Raw genomic sequence first — 18,705 nt, 5'->3', positions numbered from 1 at the left:
TTTATTTCAATCAATGTATAGTGGTTCAATTATTTTCATTGGTTAACAGGCTCAATTAGTTCCTTGAGTATTTATATTTAAAGTTTCAGAATGTATTGGGATGTGTTCTGATGAAGTTCGCTTTTTATCTAAAAACCTAGGTCGACGCTTATTTTATTCTGTGTGCATTTGTTAATAAAGTCTTTGGAACGCTTATGGGCCTGGATCTTTTGGTGAGCTGAACTAGATTGGGACACCTTTCAGTGGTTATATATTTAATTAAACAATTAAGTTAAGAACGTATTTTAAAATTTAAAACCCAATACCAAATACATCATACTAGCAGCAGAGGCACATAATTCTAACAAACAGCATTAATGCATCCAAAATTATAACCAATGGTGAAAAATGCTAAAAACTCATATTAAAAACAACTAGAAAGCCTAACAGTTTCATTAAGCCCTGGGGGGAAATTAGCATTATATTTTAGCTGCCACATTAATTTTTTAAACTCCAAAACAGTGTCCAAAGGACCCCCTCTGCTATTATTCCTCACTGGTTTAACAGCACATAATTTAAAGTGATGCCATGGATTAACTTTAATATGTTTAAATAGGGCATTATTAAGATTATTTTTACTAATGTCATATAGGTGCTGATAAACTTGCCTATTTAAACTATTAGTAGTTTTCCCTATATAGAAACTCTGGCACTGTTGACAAATCGCTATATAGATAATGCTTTTAGTGTGGCAGTTAAACCTTTGCTTTAAAACCACCCAACCAAATCCCTTGATAAACAAAGACTCCTTTTCCAGCATATAGGGGCACTGATTGCAGCATCCACATTTCACCATCTTCCCCTTAGTCCATCTTGTATTATCAGTCTCTAATAGATTTTTAATGGATTTATCCTTCTTGTATACTATAACAGGACAGTCACCTAATTTATTTTTGAATTGCTGCTCCATATCAAATAGCATCCAGTTCAGATTTAGTATTTCTTTTATTTTTCCATACATAGGACTAAAAGTGAGTGCCATAGAATACGAAAAAGGGGTTTACTAACATCCATAATATTATCACTTTTGGCATTAAATACACTACCTAATATGGGAACAAAAGTCCTTTCATCTCTCCTGTTTATCACTTCCTGAAAAATAGGCTCTATAAATGGTAAAGGATAGCCTCTTGCCAATAGCATACCCTTCAACATGGCAATTTCCTTGAGAAACAAATCTTTCTCACTGACCATTCTAGCCAACCTAACTCCTTGTCCCTTAACCAACGATCTTTTTTGATAACCATGGTGGGCACTAGAGAAGTGTAGTAAGGTACTGGAGTAGGTTGGCTTCCTGTAGAGTGTATAAATAAATCTACCATTAACCTTGTCCTTAATGATAGCAATATCCAAAAAATGAATAACACTGTCATTAATATTAATAAAAAAGATGTACTCCCATTCAAATAATCAAAAAATGCATACAATGATTGTTGATTTCCTTGCCATAGGATGAGAATATCATCCAAATAATGGCCAAAAAATACACCAGTCATATAATTCTGAAGTAAAAACCTTGGAAATTTCCCATTCTGCAAGGACAACATTAGGAAATAGGGGTGCACATGTGCCCACCCTGTTTCAGTGTTGTTGAATAGGTGAGGAATAATAGCGGGGGGGGGGGTCCTTTGGACACTTTTCTGGAGTATCAAGAATTAATGTGGCAGCTAAAATGTAATGCTAATTTCCCCCCGGGCTTAATGAAACTGTTAGCCTTTCTAGTTATCTTAAACTGAAAGCAGATTTTCATATGTGAATGCAAAAAGTATATGTTTTTTAATATGAGTTTTTAGCATTTTTTACCATTGGTTATAATTTTGGATGCATTAATGTTGTTTGCTAGAATTATGTGCCTCTGCTCTTAATATGATGTATTTGGTATTGTGTTTTAAATTTTAAAATACGTTCTTAACTTAATTGTTTAATTAAATAAATGCAGATGGACAATACAGTTACGACTACTGAATCCTACACAATTGCACTTTATAAGCACTTACATGAGTGCATGGATCATGCTATCCCAAACAGTACCAAGATGCTATCCTCCAAAAAAAGGAAGCCAATCTGGTGGTTCCCTGCCATAAACAAACTGTACAACAGAAGGAAAAAACTGTTGCAAAAGAGAGTAAATTCCCATGAGTGGTGGAGCTCCCTGGCCAGCCTCAGTAAGAAGCTGTGATTCCTGATAAAATCCTCCAAAGCTAGTTACGAAAACAAAATTGCCACTGATTCTAAAGACAACCATAAAGCATTCTATAGCTATGTCAAGAATCTCAGTGGCACCACTCAGATCTGCTCTGAGTTACAGCACAATGGCACTAAATATACAGACCCAACTGATATTGCCAACATCCTGGCCGATAGGTTCAGTGCTAACATTATCCCCCCTCTCACCCCCTAAAGAGCCCATCTCTATACTGGAAGAATGCAAAGTTCCTGTAATCATGGCTGCAGAGGTAAAAACCACACTCTCCAAAGCCAAGAACACAGCATTCATGGGACCAGACAACATCCCAGGCTGCATTCTACACGAACTACAGAACGAACTGGCACCCCACCGAAGTACCATGTTCAATCATAGCCTCACCTCAGGCTTTGTGCCTGCTGAATGGTGCACAGCGATGGTTATCCCAGTCCACAAGGAGGGAGCCACCACGGACCCCAGGAACTACCGCCCCATTAGCCTGACAAGCCTGGTCTGCAAGGCCATGGAATGTATTATCATGGAACTTATAAACAAAGACATTGGTAATCTCAAAACACTGGAACCCACCCAGTTTGGGTTTGTAAAAGGCAGATCATGTCTCCTAAACCTGATAGACGCCTTTGAAGCAGTCACCAAAGCCGTTGACAAGGGTAAGGTGGTTCACACAGCCTATCTAGAGCTTGCCAAGGCTTTCAACACCATCCCCCACTCTGGAATTATAGATAAACTCACTAAACTAGGTATAAATCCCTATGTCACAAGATGGGTTACCAAATGGCTCACTGACAGAACCCACACTGTGAAAGTAGCAGACTCCAAATCCGACTTCAGACCAGTGACAAGTGGAGTACCACAGGGTTCAGTCCTGGGTCCTCTCCTGTTTGGTATCTACTTCTCTGAAGTACAGGCTAACACAGCAGGCGTAACGAATTTCGCAGATGACTGCAAACTCGGAGCCATAATTGAAACTCCTAACGATGTGGACATCCTACAAAAGGGCTTCACTGAAACAGATGCCTGGTGAAAAAGCCATGGCCTCAAGCTCAATGCCAAAAAGTGCATTGTCACCCCCTTTAGTAAAAACTCTGTACCCATGAACTACAACATAGGCGGTAGTATACTTAACACCAAAAGTATGATAAGAGACCTTGGGACACAGGTGGACAGTAGTCTCTCCTTTGATAATCCCATTGCCACAGTAGTCAGGAAATTCTTCTACGTGGCACACCTCATCACAAAAGGTTTCTCATCCAGAAAAAAAAGAGGTCATTGTTCCCCTCTACTCATCACTCACTAGACCCATTATAGAGTACAACGCCCCTTTTGGTATGTACCTCACAAGACATCTACAACAACTGGAAAGGCTGCAGAAATACCTCACAAAGAGGATTACCGGGCTCAAACTGATGCCCTATGCAGACTGTCTTAAAAAACTCCAGCTTTACTCTGTCGCATATCGCCTACTCAGAGGTGATCTCTGCCTAACATACAAAGCTATGTCAAACCCAGAGCTGTTGGACATGCTCCACTCAAAGAAATCCCAATCCCTCCGAGCTACACGCTTTAGGGACCTAAACCTTGTCATCACAATAAACAGAACATGCCGGAGGGATAGATTCCTGTCCCAGAGACTTCCCATACTCTGGAATACACTGCCTATCTATATCAAACAAAGCTCCTCATTAGCACTCTTCAAGAAAAATCTTGATAATTGGATGGGAAATAGGAAATTCACCCCGGGGATCACCTCTGTGGCTCTGCTCGACAGAGGCACAGGAAAATAATTTTCTTGGGTGGCAAAAGCCAGGGTACCTTTTTGGCTGGACTTGTATAGGCCCCAGGGCCGATAGCCTAGTACCTACCTATGAACCTATAAAAAAGTCATGTGATTATTTTGTATATAAAGGAAATTACCTAGTTGGTCATGTTTTCTGATGAAGTCAAGCTAACAGCAGACGAAAGTGCTAAAATAAAGAGTTTGTGTTTGCCTGTAAGCTGTTTTTCTCTTTCTATTGTGTATTATTAGTTTTGTTCATGTTTGAGTAAATTCGCCTCATTTGCATGGATTTCACCTGCAAATGGGGTAATTTGCATACAGGAGCTGTATCTGTGAAGGACTAGTGCAGGTCCGCTCATGCACATCCCTACAGATTATTCCTGGATCGCACGCCAGACATATTGCCTGCTGGAGCTCCTGCACTACTGCTGCACACCATGCAGGGCTAGCTGAATCCAGAGTCATATCCTTTAACTCATTATGTAATTAAGCAATAACCCACTCCTGGGTGTGGGTGATGTTGGATTTACCCATGGTTGGTGTGGTTTGGTCACGAGGGCGAAGCACCAGTGGCCAAACAAAGACAACCGTGGGTAAATCCAGCATTACCCACACCCAGAAGTGGGTTATTGCTATTATACAATGACATTATTTAAGGAAAAAAAATACTTACTTTTCTTAAATAGTGGCATTGTATAATGCCTCCATGCTGCCCTTCCGCAGCTGTCTGGTATTCTGCAGCAGTTCTGATGTACTGAGCATGCGTATGCTTATGCAGTACATCAGAGCTGTGGGTGGAAGCAACAGAGAAAGTAAGATCTCCATTGCTTTTTACAAAGTGTCTCACTATGTTAAAGGAGTTTAACATAGCGAGACAGCTTTAAAAAATGTAACAGAGTCTCCATTGCTTTTTTAAAGCTGTCTCGCTATGTTAAACCCATTTAACATAGCAAGACAGCTTTAAAAAAAGCAACGGAGAAAGGATGATCTCCGTTACTTTTTTTAAAGCTGTCTCTCTAGGTTAAACTCCATTAACATAGCGGGACAGTTTCTAAAAAGCAACGGAGATCTTGCGTTCTCCGTTGCTGTAAAAAAAAAAAAAGACTTATACTGATGGAAAAAGTCCGGGCGACTGGACCGTTTTCCATTACTATAAGTCTTTGATTTACAACGTGCACACTGACCAATCAGCGTGCACGTTTTGGAATATTAATGGGGGGTTGTTGTATAATTCAGTATTTTCTACATTTAAAAAAATAAATTTTTTTCTGTGAATGTCCCCTTTCAACACATTTTTGGCATTCTGTTTTGTCATAGACATTTAATAAATGTTTATTTGAGGTGAGGAAAACATTTTATTCATCTCCAGTAATGTACTGTTTCTCATATCCTATTGTTGTTTACGATACTGGATTCATTATATGTTTCTACCAAAAACATTTAGAATAACTCAAAATTCCCTTCTACCAATCCACAAGTTTCATTCATTCATTCATTCATTCATTCATTCATTCATTCATTCGTTATTTATATGAGTGAAGAAGAGCATAGCAAATAAACTAAAGAATTCTTTCACATCAGTTTCCTCACTTGTTTTTGTTTTAAATTGTACAGCAATTTTTTTAAGCCTACTCATTGGGGTCTGTATTAGATTATCGAATATTTAAAAGTTCGAACACCATATGGTCAACACCATATGTTCAAACTCTTAAATATTCGAAAATAAAAAAAAAAAAAACTACCTGAAAGGTTAAGCAAGGGAGCAAGCCCCCTGCACACCCCACCCCCCTGCTCTTTAAATATACCAACTCCGAGATCACACTACAATGCAGACAATGGAAAACTTCCATTTCGGCACTATATGGAGATCTCAGTTGAAACGTTCGAACATTTAAATGTTCGATCATATGGTCTCGACCATATGACGTTCGAACATGTAAATGTTCAATAACGTAATATAGACCCTACTCATTGTTATTGTGGATAGATACATAGCCTGACTATGAGACAACATGGCTTCTTTTAAGGTGGAAATAAAAAAATCTTTCCATCTGTGTACACCTCACATATAATGTAACATGTTCTTTCTCCAGTTGTGTCATTGATCTTATGTCCAGTATTTCAAATCCAAGTACACTGTAAAATCTCAGATATTATATCTGTTAATAATGCTTCATTTATTTTTAATTCTTGTAATAGGTCTTTGTTTACCTTTTTATCAGAACTACAGCAGGTTTTCCTGTGCTGTAGCATGCATTTTCTTTCTTTCTTGTTTCATCTAACACCTTCCTGACAGTCTCCATCTGCGGCAATTCACTGCCAGTACCCCTCTGGGTAACCCTTAGAAAATTATAGTGCTCTTATGCACTTCAGGAATCCTGAATCAGTGAAATCTGAAGCACCCTCCAAACACATTCATCTTGTTTCCAAAAATAAGTCTGTTGGTTTGTTTTGCATTTATACATGTGTTTCACTCCATGACAAGGATGACTCATTATCTAGGTCCTCATTTTCCATTAAATGCAACAAAATACCATTATCTGTTCCACATTACAAAATTTTTATAATGTGTATCTTTTTATGTAAAACCTCAGTTCTTTCAGTAGCTAGCATATGTTCATTAACAGATTCTGTTTTAACCAAAGAAACATTCTCTGCCATGTTGTCACATACAACTACTATTCTCACACTCATCAAAGAGTAGGAGAATTTCTTTGATGCCGTGGATACATTTTCCCTAGTATATATGGATACAATCTAATTTCTCCCATGAAAATAGGTGGCACCTGATGGGGATAGCCTAGTCAGAAAAATAAATAATATCATTCAACTTACTCCAGAATCTGATAATCTCATGGTAAGGACATATATGTATATGGGTGAGGGGATTTGAGTACAGGAAGTTATGTCCCTCTACACAAATACTTTACTACCAGTACAGGAGACATCACCATTTGCTACATTTCTTAGGGAATGTGCGTGCATTTTCTGAAGTTCTGACAATTGCAATTAAAAGGTCTTACTCTTCTGATAGAGAGATTAACCCTCACTGACTGCAAAAATCAGACTTTAGAATGAACCTGCAGTGATGGCAGTTTCACAGTTCATGAGACAAAACACTCTGATTGATGCCTGCCCTGAAGCTACTGACAGCTAGAAAGGATATGATCCTACTCAGTGAACCCTCCCCAAACATTCCAATTTTCAGCATTCTGGACAAAAAGTACATAGAATGCCATGCAAGGAAGTGTTCTTCATGAAGCATGTCACTTTCACTTTGTAATGCCATCCTGAAACGTTTATGTATAAGGTATGGTATTATCAGATTTCTAGACAAAATGGGTTCAGTCCTGCTAAACCACTGTCAGTCATTAACTTGTATGCAGTCACCTTATTATAGCCTCATAATCCCTTAACCTGTGCCATGCACTTCCAAAATTATACACTGCTCCAAAATGTTCTGCTTAGAAAATCATAATAATTTTTTATATTCAAAAACTACTTTATTTTTTGTTGTCCCTCTCCTTACATTTACTTTCAAAATTAAAGATTCACCCTCTTATCTGAATCATATGTAGGTCCTTTCACTTTTTCTGCACTTATTGTCATATCATCTGATGTTTCAATTTTAAAATAGCATTGATCTCAACAGCATGCTTTGTTTTGATTATAAAAAATGGCATATTATTCATAGCAGCATATAATACTGCTTTACTGAGAAATTTACTCTTGCGCTATCAAAGAACTATGCATTTCCACAGCAATCTGCTCTTCCAAAATACTGAGATGCAGTTCTCAAAGGAAATGAAAAGTATAAAATAGGCTTTCAAAGCTTACACCAGTTTAGTTACTTTATTATGCTGAAAAATATTAAAATCTGAAAATGAATACTACCAGCAAAACATCTGTTGTTGTGGACCTTTTCCCAGAAGCAAAATGCTAAAAGGCAAACAAACCAAGGATTAAAACCATGTGGCTTGATTTTAGAAACAATATGCAATCAAACTCTAATAAATGGCTTGCACTAACATGTTGTTTGGAAGAGTATAGCTTGCTCTGTTTCTGAAACAGGTGGGGAGCAGTCCAAAATAGCTCAAATTGTGACTTTACAGAAAAGTCTAACAGGATTCATGTCATTTCCTTGCAAGTTTCCTGAAATTCACAATGATGGGGTAGCGGAAGAAAATAATTTCTGTGCAATTATCCTCTTTATTCTCTAAGATAGCTTCATAGTTTTATGGCATAACAGCAGTACAAGACATATAAATGCAACTAACCAAGCTGTTCCACAGCAAACCTGCAATAAGTATGCATTTCATCATTTACATTTTAGGGGTAATAGTAGAGTTCACAAGTTCTTTCCCACTAGGCAAAATGATTACATCATCTGCGTCAAGATATGAACCCAGTAAATTTAAACTATACTGTTTTCATTTTGTTTTTAAGTAGTTCATTTTATTCAAAACTACGGGGTCCTTCTGCAACCAGACATTTTGCTCAACTGTCTAGAAAGCCATACAGGCATGCAGATTCATTAGCTGGTATAGTTCTATGCAATGAATTATGAGTGAGTAAGTTTCAGAAAGAAAACTTTTTGTCTCTCATTAACGCCAACGCTTGTGTTCCAAACATTGCCTTGTCAGAAATTCATATTTAACAAGTCTTGCAGCAGTAAAGAAAGGAAAAAGAAATGTTAATAGGGGAAGATGAGTGATCAAATCTTCATTGATTCTAGATAATAACAATATGGTATGATATAGTTGATGTAAGGCTTTTCCAACTGCCCTTTAAGACCCCTTGCACTATAGCAAGGCACATGGAAAAGGCACACAGACTCTATAAAGTTATACAACATCATTCAAGTATCTTGCACTTATCATTTTGATATCACCAATATACATACTGCATGAATATATATGAAGGAGTAAAAAATGTAGAAGCGTTGGCATTATTTATAATATTAAGTGTCCTTGTGAAGGTTTTTATATAGGAGAAAGTAAAAGAAGTTTAGGGGAAAGAATGAAGGAACATTTCAGGGACATTAAAAAATACTAAGGTTATAAGCCCTATAGCTGAACATTTCAATAGGATTCACCAGGGAGATTTTAGTAGTTTACAAGTAACAATTTTGGAACAACTTAAGTCAGAATTTATAAGTGAGGATATGGTTAAATATTTATTAAGGAAGAAGGAAACAATTTTTATATTGAAATACAATACATTACATACAAAGAGACTGAATAAAGAATGCAACTGGAAAAGTTTTATTTAAATATATGGGTTTTTTTAAATCATTAGCACTTTTTATTAATTAATTAAATGTATTATTGGATTAGTTCTTGATTAATTAACTTGTTAACAGCTACATTTTTTTATATAAAAGGAGCTCATTTTTAGATGTAATTTACTCTGTTAATCTGTGTTCTAACCGAGGCACTAAGAGAGATTGTTTTGCTGCTATTTGATACATCAACTGTCGAATAAAAGAAATTTTGCTGATATTGTGCTGGAGGTTTTGGTTCCTGGTCTTTGGTGGTATTTTTCTGCAATTCTTTGAAAGTGGTTTTAATAATATATGGAGTAGTTGAAAGAAAACCACCAGTATATCACATTATTCTGTATATTGCAACTTCTCCTTCTGTATTGTTGCTGCACTCTTGTGTTTTTCCATCTCTTGAGGGAATCTTCAGATTCTTTAGCTGGTCTTTTCCCACTTTTCCTTCAAGCCATTCAGTGGTTACACCATCCTTTCTGTAAAATAATATGTTTAAGTTAATACTGAGCCATCACTTCCTCTTTCAGCTGGCACATGTAAATTCCCATGGACCTGTAGCAATCTAATTCAGCTTCACCCCTCCCAAGTATCCTCTGCCAAAGTGATGGCATTCATACCTTATCCAGCCCAGCCTTCTTAATTTTTCACTCACACCCCCTTTGCTATCACAAGTTCTTGTAACTATGCTGCATACAAACTCCCTAAGTGCCATTGCAATCTGTATGGTGACTAGAAATGGGCACAGTACTTTGGAAGTGGTCTTACCAACAGCCTGTATGCACACACACATGCATACACATAAACACACACACACACAAACACACACACACACACACACACACACACACACACACACACACACGCATGCACACACACACACACACACACACACACACACACACACACACACACACACACACACACACACACATACACACAAAGTCTCTATTTTTTATTTGAATTTATCTTTCTAAAATAAACCATTTTTTTTCTTTAAGAGAGTTGCAATACTTCCCAAATCAAACAGTGTTTTACTGACCTGCCTTCTATCCAAACAGTATGATTCTTGAACTTGTACTGAAATATTAACAGCAACATGTTCTATAACATATGACATACAGAATCCATTTCATTACAAGTGAATAAGTCACAGTATATTGGTTCAACATGTAATAGACAGCTTTTGATTTCAGATTGCAGTTCAAAGCATTAAAAACATTTTTTTCTCTAGCATCATTTTTGTCCCTTTATCATGTAGGTATGGTCTAAAACTGTCTCTGTGGGTCACAAACGTAAGTGGTTTTCTTCTTCACTCTTCCAGCCCTGAAAGTTCTTAAAACACTCCATTTATTGTTGTGTGAATATGTCACAGATGCATACCTCTCAAACTGTTAAAGCAACAAATCTGAACAATGTCACAAATAATGGAGGGACAAAAGGCCCAAAAACATACTTTTTAAATATTGCTCTTGCAAACTTAGAAAGTTGATAGAATAACAGGTTTTATATTAGTATGAATTTTCTGAAGGATATGAAGTCTGAAACTTAAATGTCTGACATTATTTTCTGATTTCATTCCTCAATGATTTGCCAGTGATTTTCCGGAAAACCACAATTTTATGAGAAACAGACAGAAAATATGAGGTAAAAATCTACACATTCTGTGAAAATCTGGACAGCTGAGAGGTATGCACAGATGTGAGATCCCTAGAGCTTTAGAACAGACTTTTTGATATCATGTTTCCAAATATGGCAAATGAATGTACTCACAGTAGCATGTATTGAAAGGCACATCCCAAATCAGTGTAGAATAAGCATTATGGTGTGGTCACTATAGTGGTATCAAACTCTTGTAACAATACATGAAAGTGCTGAAGAGGATGACTGACAAAAGAATGCTAAGGATACAGAAAAGAAAGAAAGAAAGAAAGAAAGATGGGAGATGAGAACGTTGGATTCAGATCAGGATGCAGCACAACTGAACCAATGTTTGGAGTGAGATAGATAATGGAGAAGAAGCAAGAGACATGGAATGAGTCAAACTGAGCACAAGACAAGGTTCTAAGAAAGCTGATTTGGGCAGTTCTGCAAAGGTTTAAAGTCCCAACAACACTGGTATAATTAGTGCAGGGTCAATACAATTATACTGTGACTTAAGAGTGAACAGTGTTCAAATTCATAGAGATGTTCCTAGTGAAAGTGGGTTCACCTTTCAGCCTACTGCTGTTCATATTTATGATGGACTATGTTAGCAAATAAAGCTGCAGTATGCATATAATATGGCATTGCAAGCAGACTCAGAACAGAAACTTCAACAAAGGATTGAGAGATGGAATGCAAAACTGAAGGTACATGAGATTAAAATATGTACAGCCAAGCCATTTGTCATGGCAGAAAATGGGTGTTGTCAGAAGCTACAAACTGAGTTAGAAGGGAAAATAGTGAAACATGTTATTGGCTTCAACTACCTGTGAGGTATGGCTGAGGAGAAAGGAAGTCTGAAGGAGGAGGCCAAAGCTAGAATCAGAGGGTCTGCAACCAAATGCACAGAGTATCAGGAGTGCTATGTAACAGAAAAATGCCAAAGTAGCTAAAAAGTAAGGTGTACAAAACAGTGGCATATCCAGTACCTCTGTACATTAGATTAACCTGGGCATTGAAGGTTGAGCAGCTGTGGAAGCCAGAGGTAATGGAGATAAAGTATATGAGATGTGTTGTGAGATGCATACTGTGCGACAGACAAAGAAATGATGACATAAGAACAAAAGTCAGAGTAATTCTGAAGATGGTGAAAAATAATGGTGGTTTGGGCATGTGCTGAAAAGCAGAGTATGATCCGCTGAGGAAGATTTAGGAGAGTCAAGAAGAAGGCAATGAGAAATGAGGACATCCATCAAAGAGATGGATGGATGGACTGTTCAAGAGAAGACCTGGGACAGTTAGACATGACTGTTGAAAAAGGTAGAACAGTCCATTGAATCAAGAGAGTTGGTGACAGCTGACACAACACCCTGACCCCATGTATAAGAATGTGAAAAGGGGGTCGATGGTTGTGATGATGTGAGGTAGTGCCAGCTGTGCCAGGGGAAACAGGGCAGTGTAAGTATAATATATGCCAGCAAAGATAGCTGGAGTTTTGTAAAAAATTGCACATCATTTGAATATCAAACTGATTTGTACAGATGTGTGTTAAAAATGTATTTGTAAAGTTGCTTGTGTTAAAAATGTATCAACGGTGGATCTTGATGGACAGAAAAGAAATATACAAGTATGTCAGACTGTATTGTTGTAACTGATGAAATGTATATATTTTAACAGAAGATACTGGAAAGGAAGGGTTAAGCTCAACCCAGCCAAGAAAAGTAGCCTGAAATTAAATGACATGGTTTAGGGCATAAATGTTTTAAGTCACAGGTCTGAATGCAGCCAGAGACAAAATGTCTGTGAAAAACCTGGGCTGCAATCTTGCTCTATTGTACTTAGTGGTGAACTAATTGCTACCTTGGGGTGCCAGAGAATGGCTTATTAGTTTCAGCAGGAATGGAGGAAGTATTAGAATTGTTTTTCAGTTTCCAGATGCTGTAATAAACCTTAGCTAAAGTTCTATGTGTGTATTGTGACAAATCAGTGCCAGATCCTGGCTTAGTTTCTAGTGAGAGGATAGTGTAGGAGCCACAGTGTCAGGTGACCAGATATGATGTCATTCTGTAGTCAGTACTGAAATTGTATATGAATACAAGTGAGAGATGTGAGGTATGCAATCTATTTTTGAACCTGACAAGACACTGATCCACTTTCATCTTGTCTTGCTTTAGTAAGTAACTAGAGAACAATAATTCTTCAGTCAGTTAAAAAAATAGTGAGATTAGCTACATGTTTTATTTTCTATATCTGTCTGAGTCTTTCCATCTGTGTTGTTTTTTATATTCCCTGTGACTGAAACTCTGGTGTTTATTGTAAATAGATATTCAGTATTTAATTTTTTTTATTATTTATTATTAAATATATCTAAACTTTTCATTGTAGCTGAGCTTTTAGAAAATATTTAACCATTAAGAGCACTTGAATTTATTTAGTGGCACTGTGGTTCCACATTCCTGCAAGTCTTGTTGCTTGGTTAAACACTAGAATTTGCATAGTATTAATTTTACTAAGTGGAACTGGGTACCCTGCTAAGAGCCTTAAAGTTGCTGGCTTTAGGTGTTCTTGTAGCAGTAAATTTACCTTATAGTCTGGGTGGAGGTGGTAGAGCAGATAAGCTGTGCCAGCCTTTCCCAGGTGTGTGTGTGTGTGTGTGTGTGTGTGTGTGTGTGTGTGTGTGTGTGTGTGTGTGTGTGTGTGTGTGTGTGTGTGTTTGTGAAAATCAAATCTCAAAGAGAGTGTGTGTGTGAAAGCTACTTTGAACAGGGACACTGAGAACACTGATTTCGCAGAGAGGGTGGTGGACAACTTGGCATGGCACACGCGGCTAATACCTTAGCTGTATAGTGGACCATGGGGAGTCTTATTTGGGGCCTGGAGAGAAAGCCCATCCCCAGGACTGGAGTGTGCATTTCCTGTGTACTCTTAAGGGAAATTGTACTTGGTGCAGAGAGCTGCTTCTGAAAATGTTGTATCTGTCTATTTTATCTGATAGTCAATGTTCCCCACCAGTGTCAGTAGTGAGGATTGAGACTCCTTTATCAATGGCCCAGAGGAGGAATGTCACAATGCTGATAATTCTTCAATTAATTCTGTAAGTTATCCTGTTATTCTCAGGTTCCTCTGTCTAACCCATTAATGGATGGGAAAGGGAAGACTCCTTAAGAAATAGTCCATTAACACTTTTGCCAAGCTTCAATGTGTTTTACATTCTTAGGGGTTATCGGCATTTTCTTGCTAAATGTTTAGGGCTGAAATTATGGTATTGATCTGATTTGTCTGGAATATAACTCTTTGAGTCCCTACCATAAATGTGACTCCTGCTTAACTAAGTATTGTTCTAATCACTGGCATATGATGGTTTTACATGAAAAATGCTTTTTGGAAATTTCTACTTAGAAACATGAATACAAGCCTGTCTGTTCTAGCCATTCTTTTTTTTTCATCTGGTGTTTTAAATACTAGAAAATAGGCTTCAACATTTTTTGCTGGATTCATCTTTTGTATGAAGTGTTTGCTGCAATTTTGGGTTTTCTAGATTGGGTCATTTCCTAAAACTGACTATGGTCTACAGACAGGGCCCAAAATTCCTCCTACAGGTACTGAATGACCCTTTGCTGCTCAGTTTGCAGACTACATTTCATTTACTCTCATGTTGAGCTACAATGTTTTTTTTTTGTTTTTTTTTTGCATAAATTGTTACACTGCAAGAATGTTTTATTGCTGTTAATGTTTTCTAGTATAGTAGCAGTGCATTAATTTTTGAGCATAAATTTTGTGTTGCGTGATTTGGAAAATGGCATCATAGACTAAAGTTCATAGGACAATCCTAGGCTAACTGCCCTAAAGGGTAATTTTAAGTCTAGCCAAAAACCTGAGGTCAGAATCAAACCCTGTACTCTGTCTCAATGAAGTGAAGACCATAACTATTATGTCAAACCCACCCTTATGATCCCATATGACAAAGCATTACTTATAGATTCTGTATTTAACTCAGAGCAAATCAATGTATTTAGCCAAAGTTCTAAATGGTATTGTAAAACAAACAGAAGGAATAAAAGAATAAAAAAAACAAACAAAATATTTTCTTACTTGCAATAATTTCTTCTTTTTAACAGAGTGCAAAACAGTTATTTGTCAAGCTTAGCTCTTAACAGAAGAGTTTCAGTCTCTGAAAACAAATGGAAACACATAACCTTATCAAACATTTTTCTGTAACCATAATATATAAGCCACTAGAAGTCTCTTAATTTACTTAATCCTTCTCTCAGGATTGTAGATTTAACTAGCCTGGAAAATGATGAAATGATAGCAGTCTTTTCTAAAACTCATGTAATCTGCAAAATAATATATCATTTCCTCCACTAAAGCAGACCCCCTGATTCACTATTCTTCCATGCGGGACTAGTTTAGTCCTGCACGGAAGCGGCTGTTTAGCAGTAGCACAGCAGTGTGCAAGGCATATTAATGAAAGCGCGCTGCCTGAGCTCCTAAACAGACATGGAGCGTGTACGAGTGCAGGGGCCATGTCTGAAAGCAGAGCTGTCAGAATATACATGCCCCCACAATCAAGAACAGAAGTTTAGCAATAGGAATGAGTGAGACTGCACATAGGTGTTCACATACCCCCAGCAATATACCCCCAATTTATGAGCAATAGTTAAAATATAAAATATAAGCAAGCTAATTTTTTTATTAAACAGATCAAATTGCTTAGCTCCATATATTGCAGCTTAAATGGCACAAGAAGATAAATATCAAGATATATGCAAATGAGGCAGTACTGCAATAGTGTAGTGGGCAGAGTATTCACCTTACGAGCAGTCATTCCCAGTTCGAGTCTCGCTCCAATACATTCCATTTTCCATGTCAAATCACTTTATGAACAATATTTTGTGTTGCATAACCTACTAAATAACATATATTTGTGCACTGGAGTACTGAATTAAATGCAGATGTGAGGTGTCATAGTCATAATGTTGTAAAATCCACAGATAAACACAAGTGCCCCATACAGTATATGTACACATGAATCAGGGATACAAATCGAAGGTACAATGTGTAATGAATGATAAATCCACAGAGTGTCCAAATCCACCACCTTCCCAAGAACCATTTTACATTTCTGTCTGAATTAGTGTGGGGATAAGCAGGAGTAAGCACTATTAAGCAGGAGTAAACATATTTAAGCAGTAGTAAGTGGGTCTAAGCCCATTTGCGTGGGGGTAAGCAATGTGCACACAGGTTAAGCAATATTGAAGCTTACTCTCTGTAAGTATATATAACTGGAGGTTAGTATTGCTTACCTTTCGCAAACCTGCTTACAATTGCTTAAAAGTGTCTTAATCACTCTGTATGCAACAGACACTGATCTAGCCAGAAACAAAAAAAAAACTGCCATCACAGGTCTTGAACCCAGGACCCTGTACACTATAGTCACAGTAGTTAACCACTAAGCCATCAGAGCAATACATAAGACTGAGCTATCACCAAACAGATCTTCACTATAGGAAAATCAAACTTAACATGTGAAAGGAATCTATATACAGTTTTATGCTGTATAACCTACTACATAACATAAATATGTGAACTGGAGTACTGCATTCAGTCCAGATGTGAGGTGTCATTGTAATTAAGTGTTGAAATCCCAAAATAAACAAAAGTACCCCATACAGTGCACATAGACATGAATCATGGATACAAATCACATATATAACATGTAATGAATAATAAATCAATGCCATATAGCAAATAGTATGAAAATTAGAAATTAAGCAATGTTAAACATTGCACAGCCCAGATTAGTAGGTGTAAGCAATATGTAGGCCAGCTAAATCAGTTTGCCCATTGGTATACCCCTTTAAGCAATGCCAACCTCCGGTAAGCAGGTTTATCCATAGCTTAGAATTTTCAAAACCGTCCAATCATAGCAAAGTGCGGGAAATCAGCCTATTTAGACCCAACAGGAGGAAATAAATCTCATAACTGGTTGCAGCTTCCTCCTGTAGGCACTATGACTGGTGTGGGAGAGGGTGTGTGCTTTCGGGTGCAGCACTGGGACATCCAGGATTCCAGAGTCATGGCAGGACTCCTTGTTAAAGACCATGACCAGAGACTGCTGCAGGGCCAGTACCAGGGTTCCCAATATAAAGCAGAAGCCGGGAAATGTCTCGTCCGTGACCTCATGAGTGCCACTGGCATACCTCGAACTGGTGAGCAGGTCAGGCATCACTATGCTGACCTGAAGTGGAGAAAAGAGGGCTCGCTTGGATCAGTGGATCCAGGAGGCTAGGAGGACAGGGGATATGCTAGTCGTGTGTAAGTATCAGTCCACTACCTGTTTAATAGTTGCCAGTTCATGTATATTATGGATAGGTATGGCTAAATATTCCACTTATGTCTTTCACAGTGGCAGATGAGCGGGCGGCGAACCAGGAAGCCCATGCCTGTAGATTGCAGCTGTTGCAACACTAGGCAGGTTAGTAATACTCTTGCATGTACTGTCATAGGAAATAACTCTAAAAGTAGTAGTAAGTTAATTGCCTGTATAAAACCTGTATTCTTTAAGGCATGTACTGCATACACCAGAGAATATGGCAGGAAGAGTCTCATAGAGGTTGTATGTAAATAAAAGCATAATAGCCTGATAATAAAGGTCTAACTGCTGGACTGCATGTGTTTACTCTGGTAACATATGGCAATGTAGAGTTGCAATCTCTTAATAGTACTGTTGAATTAAGCACTGTTATCCACACTGTGCTACATAAATAAAATGTGTAGGAATGTATGTATATGACTGTTGTAATCACAAGAGTTCATATAGCACAACTGAGAGAGACTTAGACAGAAAACAGTGAAAAAATCCAAACAGCACACTCAACTGAGATGTAAACTGTTGTATTTTTAGCACACACAGCCATGGTTCAAATCCTGGGAGAGGTAGTAGGCTATATGCAGAATCATACCCCACAACTGTACAGATATATCCAGAATGTCCAGTTAATTGGTCCATACCCGCTGCCTGTCAGTGGGATGATCCCAGACGTTTAGGCAGCAAATAAGAAATACAACTGATTGTCAGACATCCATAAGAACAAACCTGTCACTCTAGCAACTCCCCAAAATGTTATGAGAGTAATAAGCCAAGTATGTCCCATCTCCACCCCCATGTTGTGAAACTGTGACCAGAGTGTGTGGAGTAACAGAGTGAGATGTATGTGCATAATAGTAATGTGGAATCTGGTAATATGTGTGTCAACATTCAGGTAGTACTAACAAACATTGCTCTCTTAAGTCTGTCAGATATAAAAACAGTGCCTAGAAATAAAAGAATGATATCCTGTACTGATACTGTTTACTCTGGTATTGTATGGCATTGTTAGTGTTGCATTTGCTCTGAATAATAAGGTATTACTCATCACTGTCACCCACACTGTGCTACATAATAAAACTGTCTAGGATGTCTTGTATATGAGTGCTGTAATTACAAGATCAGATAGTAAAACCCCAGGAGACTTATAGACATAAATCAGAGAAGAGATACACAGCGATATCTATATATCACACTCAACTGTGATGAATACTGTTTTATTTTTAGCAGACACAGCCATGGTTTGAACTCTGGGAGTGGTAGTAAGCTGTATGCAGAATCATACCCCACAAGTGTACAGAATTGTCATGAACGTCCAGTTAATCAGCTCATATCTGCCGGCTGTTACCCTGTCCAACTGACTGTCAGGCCTGTGCATATTTTGAAAATGTCAATGA

This window comes from Protopterus annectens, chromosome 4.part0 (assembly GCF_019279795.1).
Source record: "Protopterus annectens isolate FY-2018-M chromosome 4.part0, PAN1.0, whole genome shotgun sequence".
Lineage (NCBI taxonomy): Eukaryota > Metazoa > Chordata > Ceratodontiformes > Protopteridae > Protopterus > Protopterus annectens.
This window is presented reverse-complemented; position numbering follows the sequence as displayed.